Below are 12,058 nucleotides of genomic sequence, written 5' to 3'. Positions count from 1 at the left end.
CTTGTCTCTTATAGATATTACCTTAAAAATAAAAAATAAAAGACCTAATTGCCTTAGAAACAGCTTAAACGGGGAATTGTGGATCTTTTAAGATTTCAGATCTTCAAGAACTGAAAAATGTATTTTTGTATAGGGAACAAGGGGAAGAAAGAAGGGCATTTTTAGCCTTCATTAAAAATCTAGGAAATATAGCCAGAGGGATGTGCTATAAGAATAATGACACATTGTGTTGTGACCCTAGATCTTTAGATAACAGAGTATAAAAGTCACAACTCATTCAACCCAAAGTGAAAAAGAATAATTCTTCACCTCAGTTTTGAATTTAAAAAATGTCTCGCTTGCTCTTTCCTGAACCAAGGGTAATTTCTTGGAAGCAGATAAAGCAGTTGGGTGATAGCCAGTTTTTCTCTGGCTTCCACTCATTGATATTAAAATTATATTTGGGTTTTGAGTGCACTTTGGGGTTCAAGAAATACTGGTTAGAAATAAAAGGACAAGAAGCCAGAGTGTTCTCAAAATGGATAATAAGTGTTCAAGGTAGAAAGGATATTTCAGGAGAGATCTTTGTCCCACTTATAGTCTGACTTCAATTCATCTTTGTAATTTTTAATAGCTCAATTCCAAATAAGTTTCTTAATGTCATTTCTTTTTTGCAGAGGAAATGAAACTTTCTCAGTTAAAAAACAAAGAAAAGGAAAATAAGCTGTTCAGTCTTCATCTAAGAGTTCCCACACACTGATTTCTCATCTTAGACATCCTCATTGTCTTCTACTGATAGCTGTGTTATTATTGCCCCTTAAAGTCATGAAGCACTATTTTATCTTTCTTCTTTGCCAGTGTCCAATATGCAGTAAGAACTCAAACAACTTCTGTTGCTCAAGATAATGGACTTTGTTCTATTGTATCATGACTTTCTGTCTTTTCTTACTCTCATCCTTCTGCCTATTAAAATGTCAAAATTTTCTAAGTCCAACATCTTGATCTTCTTTATTTCTCTTAATATACCTTAGTACCTCTGTACTAAAGAAGATGCGTTTCTATTTTAGGACCATAGTTTTATTAAAATATGCTAAAGAGAAGTATATGAAACAGTTTTTTCATCGTTGACCTCACTGTTTGGAGCAATTATGAGAGAAGGCAGAAAGAAAAAAACAGGTTATCAAAAAAGGAGCCAGACACTCAGATTTTAGGAGGAAAAATACTGAATGTCATCATTTTTTTCAAATATTGTTTTATTTAGCTGTCTATTGTACACCTATCTCAGCCAACTTGACAGTTTGTAATACCAAGTACTTCAGGGCAAATATCAGTGGCTTCTGGTGATTAGAAGAAAGAGGAATCTATGCATCTCCTTTCTCAGTAATCTCTTTGGCATATTATACTGAAAGCAAGTGTTAGAGCAAAGTCTGATGCACTTACAGACATTTATTAGCAAACAGACATAAAACAAGTATGTAACCTGTTCTTTTCTCCTCAGGCACTAAAAAATCTCTATCCATATGCATTCCAACAAGCCCACTGCATGAGACCCTCATTCTAAAGCTTATAACAAATTTACAAGAAAAAAACAAACAACCCCATCAAAAAGTGGGCAAAGGACATGAACAGACACTTCTCAAAAGAAGACATTTATGCAGCCAAAAAACACATGAAAAAATGCTCATCATCACTGGCCATCAGAGAAATACAAATCAAAACCACAATGAGATACCATCTCACACCAGTTAGAATGGCCATCATTAAAAAGTCAGGAAACAACAGGTGCTGGAGAGGATGTGGAGAAATAGGAACACTTTTACACTGTTGGTGGGACTGTAAACTAGTTCAACCATTGTGGAAGTCAGTGTGGCGATTCCTCAGGGATCTACAACTAGAAATACCATTTGACCCAGCCATCCCATTACTGGGTATATACCCAAAGGACTATAAATCATGCTGCTATAAAGACACATGGACATGTATGTTTATTGCGGCACTATTCACAATAGCAAAGACTTGGAACCAACTGAAATGTCCAACAACGATAGACTGGATTAAGAAAATGTGGCACATATACACCATGGAATACTATGCAGCCATAAAAAATGATGAGTTCATGTCCTTTGTAGGGACATGGATGAAACTAGAAACCATCATTCTCAGTAAACTATCGCAAGGACAAAAAACCAAACACCGCATGTTCTCACTCATAAGTGGGAATTGAACAATGAGAACTCATGGACACAGGAAGGGGAACATCACACTCCGGGGACTGTTGTGGGTTGGGGGGAGGGGGGAGGGACAGCATTAGGAGATATACCTAATGCTAAATGACGAGTTAATGGTTGCAGCAAACCAACATGGCGCATGGATACATATGTAACAAACCTGCACATTGTGCACATGTACCCTAAAACCTAAAGTACAATAATAAAAAAATAAAAAATAAAAATACAAAAAGCTTATACAATAATAACCTAATAGGCCATCCAACTTCTTTTGTGTCAGGCAACAGGAAAAGTGCAGGGTACACAATATCAAATTAATCTCTAGATCTGTAACACTACACCATAGGTGCTATGCACCTAGGTTTAATGAACTCTTATATCTACACCACAGAAGATGATGGTGCCTATATAATCGTTTTAGCCAATCGTGTATCCTGGACTTCACTCATTTAGCCAATGGAAAATTATTTCTAGCATTCCTATGCTAACCAGTGACTCCTGTAGAGAAGATTACTATAATATTTAAAGAATATATGAAATCATAACTGGAAAAGAATTACTGATTAAAGTCTTTCAAATCCTACTAGTATACTATAGTATATGCTATAATATATGTGATGTTATATATTAAAGTTAATATACTAAACAATTTATATTACACAATTTAAATGAGGTATTATGAAGTAAATTACCACATAAGCAATATAATAGTCTTGAATCTTAATCTGCCTTTGATCACCTTGAGATAGTAGCTATATTTTTTATTTGTTTCATATTCTGTCTGTGGAAGCACTGTTATTCATATATGGATTACAAACTATTTCTGTCTCAAAACACTTTTTTGGTAGTGGACATACAACAAAGTAACAAGACATGATAAATAAGGATGTAACAATTGGGCTGAGAAAGAACCAGAGCCTCTCAAGGGCCTACAACAAGGGTTCTTATAACAGCAATTTTGGTTCAATTAACAAGCTTTTCTTGGCAGTGAATATGGTCAACCTTCTCTTGACCCTCTTATATTACTTTATTTTTATGTTTTCATATTGCTTTATTATATCTGATTTTTTTGCATTTACTGTTTTAAGTAACTTTTGGAAAAGAGGAATTAATTATTTTAAAAATTGATTTTCTGTGAAGTGTCCTATAGGCAGAAACTGTGTATCTGGTTTCCCCGATGAAAACTTTGAGCTATTTCACCTGTTGTTATTAATACTTAGAATGTCCTTCTCTATGCTGGCAAACTGTGTACTTGTCATCTTTTGGTATACGTCCTCTGTGATCTTTTTCCAAATTAATACTTCTCAAATGTTTTCTTTTCCTACTCCTGAATCCCAAAGCCAAACTTCTATCTCCTATATGCATTTAGCTGTCTCCCTCAATAAATAATAAATGCCTCAAGGAAGGTGCATATTTATTATTTTTTGTTTTAATTTCACTATAGCAACAATACATACAAAAATGATATTGAAAGACATTATCTAAAAGTAATTCGTATTATTTTCTGGCTTTTTAAACAAAGGGTCTGAAATTCATCTTCATATTTATGAATGGTTCACACTATGCATACTTATTGAGCGATATAATAATAACTTATATTATTTTATATTTTATCTTAAAAATAAGGCAATTAGTTTGGCATTATTATGTTTGGAGAAGATAAAGCTTAAAAAGGATAAATAGTTTTCACCATGTCACAAAGACAATAAGTGATGGGTCCTTCATTCTAACTCAAGGCTATTTTACTCCAAGGCTCATATGCTTATACTGGACACTACACAGAAACAGAGAGTTTAATATTTGGACAAGTACAATTTGTTTCTTACATGACAGAAATTCAAAAGCACCAAATATAGTTCAAAGAAAACTTACAAAGAACAAAATTAAATATACTGGAGACAAAGAGTTAAGACATGATCAAGAATAACAAAAATGGAGGTAAAAAGCCCATGACCCTGCTATCTAAACAGTTATGTAACCATCGGTAAGATACTTAATCTTTGTGTTTCAATAATTTCACCTGTTCAATAAGGTAGCTGAACTAGATGAACTCTAAAACTCAAAACTTTTTATAACTCTGAAAGTCCACAGGATTTTTAAGAACCCAGCTCAAGTATAGAAAAAGAAAATGTTTCCTCAATGATTATTGTCAGTAACCATATAGATTTAACAAAATTATAATCAAGCTATCTTGGGATTTTTGTGTATATTTGTGTAATGGCAAACCTTGATGTTATTATCCAACCTATATTTATGATTTTTATGGTTTAGTTCCTTACTCTACACTCCTGCTGCGGGACAAACAAAATAAAGCTGAAGTTAAAAACACATAAATATTTGTCTTTGGTAACATTGATTTTCAAAAATAAGATAATATTCCTTAGAATTGCTGTGACTTGATAAGTTATCAAAAATATCCTCTTACAATGCTTTATCACACTCACTTAGGCTTTGAAATCTTAAAATAAATTTACACATACATAAACATTACATCAGAAAAGATTAAAAACTATTTTTCTTTCTGTGGAGTGATTCATATTCTGAAAAAATACATTTTATTCAGATCTAAAGAAAAAATACATGTTACTTTAAAGTTTAAAACCACTACAACAACTAAAATAATATCCTATGCTATAAATAATTATAGCTACAATCACAATAAATTGGTTTTATAAAAAGTAAACCCAAGTTTTAGTCAATAAGATCTCCAAAAATAATGTGTCTATCTTTTAGTGGATTATTATTTTAAGTCTTTAACTCTACCTGATATTCCTGGTTAAATAATTATTTCCCAATGAACAAGGATGTGTCAATAATATTTTTAAAATAATACCTACTTTCTTCCTGAATTTAAGAAAATTTATGTAGAGTTTTTAGTTTATTTCAAAAAACATATATTTAATGACCTGAGATGTATATTGTCAAAATGATAACACCATTTAAAGTGGAACTGAATAATACCTGAATTCAACATACAGGTGACATTTTATGCCTCATTAATATCATTGAGGGCTGGTTTTTAACAAAGATCTAGATGATGGCATTCTGAGTATGCTCATTACATTTTAACAACCATAATAAACTAGAAATAGGGTAAGAGAAGGCAAGCAGTACATTTTGAAGATATGACCAAGAAGTAAAAATGATATTCTTCAATTAAAGAAACACACAGATAAGTCTTGTTTTAAGGAGCTAAAGGTAAAAGCAAGAACTGGGTATGTTAGCAAAGTGTCTTTAAGATTATTGAAACTTTTTATATAGACATATATTGCCACTTATTCTTTCCCTTTCTCCTTCCTCCCTCTGATAAAAAAAAATCAGTCTCAACTAAAACATTAAAAGTTAAAGAAAAATATCAAGATTGGAAAACTGGTATCATCAAAATAAGTGCTCAAATCCCCTTTTAGATGGGTGGTAAAAGTAGTATGAATGTTGAAGAGCACTTTGACCAATGTTATCAATTAGAATTGGGGTTTTTTTAATGAAGCTAGTTTAATGCATACTATAAAACACCATCTCTGGCGAATGTTTTCAATCGAGTTTTCTTTTGTTAAGTCACTCAAACCAAGTGACCTATTATGAACATATTTTTTAAGCCATTTCTGTTTCAAGTTTGAAACTTTCAGAAGTTCTTTTATTTAATTTATGCTTGGTGTAAATTCTACAATAGATATCTGGAGTCTGATTCACAGATGACTGCTGAAGAGAGTGGAGGAACTCTGGAAGAGAAAAGGGTAGAAAAGGTATCCCCAAATTTTATCCACCCACATCTCTGACTGACCCCTGAACCACATACATGCAGGGTAAAGTCAATTCAATTTCACTAAAGGAAATGTTTTAAAAACAATATTGTAGTTGCTTGTCAAAAAAAATTCAGTTCAATCAAGATAATTACTTGAATCTATATTCATCAGAGAAAAATAACAGAAATCAGGAATTCTACAATTTAGCATTCATAATATTTAGAACACAGTCTAAAGTGGGGATGGTTAATGGGTACAAAAAGAATAGAAAGAATGAATAAGACCTAGTGTTTGATAGCACAACAGAGTGACTATAGTCAACAATAATTTAATTGTACATTTTACAATAATTAAAAGAATACAATCGGATTGTTTGTAATACAAAAGATAAATACTTGAGGGGATGGATAGCCCATTTACCATGATGTGATTATTAAACATTGCATGCCAATATCAAAGTATCTCATGTGCCACATAAAAATATACACCTACTATATACCTACAAAATTAAAAATTAAAAAAGATTATATTTAAATAAAGATATAAAAGGCCTGTACAATAAGAACTACAAAATATTGCAAAGGGTAATTAAGACTTAAATAAATGGAGAGATACACCATGTTCATTGGCTAAAGACTCACTACTAAGATGGCTTTTCTCTCCCATAATTTTTTCATAGATACAATGCAATCATAATCCTAGCAGGATTCTTTTATTTTTATTTTTTAAAATTTTAATTTTATAATGTTTAAATGAATTGATAAAATATTGCTAAAATGTTTATCAAAAAGCAAGGGTGTGGAGCCAAGATGGCCAAATAGGAACAGCTCCGGTCTACAGCTCCCAGTGTGACTGACACAGAAGATGGGTGATTTCTCCATTTCCGTTTGAGGTACCGCATTCATCTCACTAGGGAGTGCCAAACAGTGGGTGCAGGACAGTCGGTGCAGTGCACTGTGCACGAGCTAAAGCAGGGCTAGGCATCACCTCACTCGGGAAGCACAAGGGGTCAGGGAGTTCCCTTTCCTAGTCAAAAAAAGGGGTAACAGATGGCACCTGGAAAATCGGGTCAGTCCCACCCTAATACTACGCTTTTCCAACAGGCTTGGAAAACGGCACACCAGGAGATTGTGTCCCACACCTGGCTCAGAGGGTCCTATGCCCACGGAGTCTCGTTGATTGCTAGCACAGCAGCCTGAGATCAAACTGCAAGATGGCAGCGAGGCTGGGGGAGGGGTGCCCGCCATTGCCCAGGCTTGCTTAGGTAAACAAAGCAGCCAGGAAGTTCGAACTGGGTGGAGCCCACCACAGTTCAAGGATGCCTGCCTGCCTCTGTAGGCTCCACCTCTGGGGGCAGGGCACAGACAAACAAAAATTCAGCAGGAACCTCTGCAGACTTAAATGTCCCTGTCTGACAGCTTTGAAGAGAGCAGTGGTTCTCCCAGCACACAGCTGGAGATCTGAGAATGGACAGACTGCCTCCTAAAGTGGGTCCCTCACCCCCGAGCAGCCTAACTGGGAGGCACCCCACAGTAGGGACAGACTGACACCTCACTCGGCCGGGTACTCCTCTGAGACAAAACTTCCAGAGGAACGATCAGACAGCTGAATTTGTGGTCTCACGAAAATATGCTGTTCTGCAGCCACCGCTGCTGACACCCAGCCAAACAGGGTATGGAGTGGACCTCTAGCAAACTCCAACAGACCTGCAGCTGAGGGTCCTGTCTGGTAGAAGGAAAACTAACAAACAGAAAGGACATCCACACCAAAAACCCATCTGTACATCACCATCATCAATGACCAAAAGTAGATAAAACCACAAAGGTGGGGAAAAAACAGAGCAGAAAAACTGGAAACTCTAAAAAGCAGAGCACCTCTCCTCCTCCAAAGGAACGCAGTTCCTCACCAGCAACGGAACAAAGTTGGACAGAGAATGACTTAGACGAGATGAGAAGAAGGCTTCAGATGATCAAACTACTCCGAGCTATGGGAGGAAATTCAAAACAATAGGAAAGAAGTTAAAAACTTTGAAAAAAAATTAGACGAATGGATAACTAGAATAACCAATGAAGAGAAGGGCTTAAAGGAGCAGATGGAGCTGAAAGCCAAGTTTCGAGAACTACCTGAAGATTGCAGAAGCCTCGGCAGCCAATGCAATCAACCGGAAGAAAGGGTGTCAGTGATGGAAGATGAAATGAATGAAATGAAGAGAGAAGGGAAGTTTAGAGAAAAAAGAATAAAAAGGAACGAACAAAGCCTCCAAGAAATTTGGGACTATGTGAAAAGACCAAACCTACGTCTGATTGGTGTACCTGAAAATGATGGGGAGAATGGAACCAAGTTGGAAAACACACTGCAAGATATTATCCAGGAGAACTTCCCCAACCTAGCAAGGCAGGCCAACATTCAGATTCAGGAAATACAGAGAACGCCACGAAGATACTCCTCGAGAAGAGCAACTCCAAGACACATAATTGTCAGATTCACCAAAGTTGAAATGAAGGAAAAAATGTTAAGCATGGCCAGAGAGAAAGGTCGGGTTACCCACAAAGGGAAAACCATCAGACTAACAGCTGATCTCTCAACAGAAACTCTACAAGCCAGAAGAAAGTGGGGGCCGATATTCAACATTCTTAAAGAAAAGAATTTTCAACCCAGAATTTCATATCTAGCCAAACTAAGCTTCATAAGTGAAGGAGAAATAAAATACTTTACAGACAAGCAAACGCTGAGTGATTTTGTCACCACCAGGCCTGCCCTAAAAGAGCTCCTGAAGGAAGCACTAAACATGGAAAGGAACAACCGGTACCAGCCACTGCAAAAACATGCCGAATTCTAAAGACCATCAATGCTAGGAAGAAACTGCATCAACTAACGAGCAAAATAACCAACTAACATCATAATGACAGGATCAAATTCACACATAACAATATTAACTTTAAATGTAAATGGGCTAAATGCTCCAATTAAAAGACACAGACTGGCAAACTGGATAAGGAGTCAAGACCCATCAGTGTGCTGTATTCAGGAAACCCATCTCATGTGCAGAGACACACATAGACTCAAAATAAAAGGATGGAGGAAGATCTATCAAGCAAATGGAAAACAAAAAAAGGCAGGGGTTGCAATCCTAGTCTCTGATAAAATAGACTTTAAACCAACAAAGATCAAAAGAGACAAAGAAGGCCATTATATAATGGTAAAGGGATCAATTCAACAAGAACAGCTAACTACCCTAAATATATATGCACCCAACACAGGAGCACCCAGATTCATAAAGCAAGTCCTGAGTGACCTACAAAGGGACTTAAACTCCCACACAATAATAATGGGAGATTTTAACACCCCACTGTCAACATTAGACAGATCAATGAGACAGAAAGTTAACAAGGATACCAAGGAATTGAACTCAGCTCTGCACCAAGCAGACCTAATAGACATCTACAGAACTCTTCACCCCAAATCAACAGAATATACATTTTTTTCAGCACCACACCACACCTATTCCAAAATTGACCACATAGTTGGAAGTAAAGCACTCCTCAGCAAATGTAAAAGAAAAGAAATTATACCAAACTGTCTCTCAGACCACAGTGCAATCAAACTAGAACTCAGGATTAAGAAACTCACTCAAAACCACTCAACTACATGGAAACTGAACAACCTGCTCCTGAATGACTACTGGGTACATAATGAAATGAAGGCAGAAATAAAGATGCTCTTTGAAACCAACGAGAACAAAGACACAACATACCAGAATCTCTGGGACACATTCAAAGCAGTGTGTAGAGGGAAATTTATAGCAGTAAATGCCCACAAGAGAAAGCAGGAAAGATCCAAAATTGACACCCTAACATCACAATTAAAAGAACTAGAAAAGCAAGAGCAAACACATTTGAAAGCTAGCAGAAGGCTAGAAATAACTAAAATCAGAGCAGAACTGAAGGAAATAGAGACACAAAAAACCCTTCAAAAAATTAATGAATCCAGGAGCTGGTTTTTTGAAATGATCAACAAAATTGATAGACCCCTAGCAAGACTAATAAAGAAGAAAAGAGAGAAAAATCAAATAGATGCAATAAAAAATGAAAAAGGGGATACCACCACCGATCCCACAGAAATACAATCTACCATCAGAGCATACTAAAAACACCCCTACGCAAATAAACTAGAAAATCTAGAAGAAATGGATAAATTCCTCGACACATACACCCTCCCAAGACTAAACCAGGAAGAAGTTGAATCTCTGAATAGACCAATAACAGGTTCTGAAATTGTGGCAATAATCAATAGCTTACCAACCAAAAAGAGTCCAGGACCTGATGAATTCACAGCCGAATTCTACCAGAGGTACAAGGAGGAACTGGTACCATTCCTTCTGAAACTATTCCAATCGATAGAAAAAGAGGGAATCCTCCCTAACACATTCTATGAGGCCAGCATCGTCCTGATACCAAAGCCTGGCAGAGACACAACCAAAAAAGAGAATTTCAGACCAATATCCTGGATGAACATTGATGCAAAAATCCTCAATAAAATACTGGCAAACCGAATCCAGCAGCACATCAAACAGCTTATCCACCATGATCAAGTGGGCTTCATCCCTGGGATGCAAGGCTGGTTCAACATACACAAATCAATAAATGTAATCCAGCATATAAACAGAACCAAAGACAAAAACCACATGATTATCTCAATAGATGCAGAAAAGGCCTTGACAAAATTCAACCACCCTTCATGCTAAAAACCCTCAATAAATTAGGTACTGATGGGATGTATCTCAAAATAATAAGAGCTATCTATGACAAACCCACAGCCAGTATCATGCTGAATGGGCAAAAACTGGAAGTGTTCCCTTTGAAAACTGGCATAAGACAGGGATGCCCTCTCTCACCACTCCTATTCAACATAGTGTTGGAAGTTCTGGCCAAGGCAATCAGGCAGGAGAAGGAAATAAAGGGTATTCAATTAGGAAAAGAGGAAGTCAAATTGTCCCTGTTTGCAGATGACATGATTGTATATCTAGAAAACCCCATCGTCTCAGCCCAAAATCTCCTTAAGCTGATTAGCAACTTCAGCAAAGTCTCAGGATACAAAATCAATGTGCAAAAATCACAAGCATTCTTGTACACCAATCACAGACAAACAGAGAGCCAAATCATGAGTGAATTCCCATTCACAATTGCTTCAAAGAGAATAAAATACCTAGGAATCCAACTTACAAGGGATGTGAAGGACCTCTTCAAGGAGAACCACAAACCACTGCTCAATGAAATAAAAGAGGACACAAACAAATGGAAGAACATTCCATGCTCATGGGTTGGAAGAATCAATATCGTGAAAATGGCCATACTGCCCAAGGTAATTTAGAGATTCAATGCCATCCCCATCAAGCTACCAATGACTTTCTTCACAGAATTGGAAAAAACTACTTTAAAGTTCATATGGAACCAAAAAAGAGCCCGCATCACCAAGTCAATCCTAAGCCAAAAGAACAAAGCTGGAGGCATCACACTACCTGACTTCAAACCATACTACAAGGCTACAGTAACCAAAACAGCATGGTACTGGTACCACAACAGCGACCTAGGTCAATGGAAAGGAACAGAGCCCTTAGAAATAATGCTGGATATCTACAACTATCTGATCTTTGACAAACCTGACAAAACAAGCAATGGGGAAAGGATTCCCTATTTAATAAATGGTGCTGGGAAAACTGGCTAGCCATATGTAGAAGGCTGAAACTGGATCCCTTCCTTACACCTTATACAAAAATTAATTCAAGATGGATTAAAGACTTACATGTTAGACCTAAAACCATAAAAACCCTAGAAGAAAACCAAGGCAATACCATTCAGGACATAGGCATGGGCAAGGACTTCATGTGTAAAACACCAAAAGCAATGGCAACAAAAGCCAAAATTGACAAATGGGATCTAATTAAACTAAAGAGCTTCTGCACAGCAAAAGAAACTACCATCAGGGTGAACAGGCAACCTACAGAATGGGAGAAAATTTTTGCAACCTACTCATCCGACAAAGGGCTAATATCCAGAATCTACAATGAACTCAAACAAATTTACAAGAAAAAAAAACAAACAACCCCAT

Source organism: Nomascus leucogenys, chromosome 22a (assembly GCF_006542625.1).
Source record: "Nomascus leucogenys isolate Asia chromosome 22a, Asia_NLE_v1, whole genome shotgun sequence".
NCBI lineage: Eukaryota > Metazoa > Chordata > Mammalia > Primates > Hylobatidae > Nomascus > Nomascus leucogenys.
Note: the sequence above shows the minus strand (reverse complement) of the source record.